A 432-nucleotide genomic window follows, 5' to 3' on the forward strand; every position below is an offset into this window, starting at 1 on the left:
AATGAACAAACGAGATTTGTTGAAAGTCCTCCTGGAAAAGACGATGGCATTTTCCGTTGTGCTTTTTAGCCAAGTTTCGCGCCGCTTTCATTGTATACTTGTTCCCTTCTTTCCCTATCAGCGTTTCCACATTTAATGAACCAGTCTTAGTGATAAGTGATATCAAAGATGCTTGGTGGGGTGAAGTTACATCGGGCGCCGACTGCGAACATAATTCATGAAAAATCTTACAAAACTGATTATATCCCCTGATGAAGACAAGAGATTATGCCATTGGTTTATACTATCTATACTTATGGCATATTTTGTTTTGCTATAACGTATCCTTATCCAGGTCAAAATATGTGTTTTTGATACCACGTCTGATACAGAACTCTCGCCGAGTTCGAAAACTCGCGTTCGTATTCCGTTTCTTCTGTTGCAGCGTCCATT

At 39.8% G+C, this 432-nt stretch overlaps 1 protein-coding gene across 1 annotated transcript in view; it reads left to right on the top strand.

The window, feature by feature from the left end:
- LOC119593360 (glycosyltransferase 1 domain-containing protein 1-like) overlaps positions 1–432 on the top strand; it is a gene marked incomplete at its 3' end in the record, with an annotated part of 4,624 nt that overhangs the window by 1,584 nt on the left and 2,608 nt on the right.

Source organism: Penaeus monodon, chromosome 32 (assembly GCF_015228065.2).
Source record: "Penaeus monodon isolate SGIC_2016 chromosome 32, NSTDA_Pmon_1, whole genome shotgun sequence".
In the NCBI taxonomy this organism is placed as follows: domain Eukaryota; kingdom Metazoa; phylum Arthropoda; class Malacostraca; order Decapoda; family Penaeidae; genus Penaeus; species Penaeus monodon.